Raw genomic sequence first — 506 nt, 5'->3', positions numbered from 1 at the left:
TCATCGAATCCCCAGAGGCAACCGGAGTAACTATATGCAAATGTATAAGACTGAAAACCTAAAATTGAGAAAGAAAAAAAAAATGCATGATCACTCACCTTAATGCAGCTGATCCAGGAGGGGGGGAAATGTGGGGGAGAGGGAGAGGGGGGCGTCTCGATGTGGGGGAGGAGGGGAAAGGGAGGGAGAGGGGCGTTGGGATGTGAGGGGGAGGGGAAGTACAGGGAAGGAGTGAGAAAGAGGGGAGGAAAAGGGGAAGGGGATGGGGAGGGAGAGGGACGTTAGGATGTAGGGAGGGGGAGGGCGTATGGACGTGGGGAGAGGGAGGGAGGGAGAGGGGCGTTAGGATGTGGAAGGAGGACGGGGAGGGGGAGGGAGAGGGACGTTTGAACGTGGGGAGAGGAGGAGAAGGAGAGGGACAGATTAAGGGGACGTGGGAAGGGGAAAAGGGGGGGAATTTAAGATGTTGGGAAGAGGGAGGGAAGGAGGGAGTGCATAAGACTCTG

Source organism: Penaeus monodon, chromosome 25 (genome assembly GCF_015228065.2).
Source record: "Penaeus monodon isolate SGIC_2016 chromosome 25, NSTDA_Pmon_1, whole genome shotgun sequence".
In the NCBI taxonomy this organism is placed as follows: Eukaryota; Metazoa; Arthropoda; class Malacostraca; order Decapoda; family Penaeidae; genus Penaeus; species Penaeus monodon.
This window is presented reverse-complemented; position numbering follows the sequence as displayed.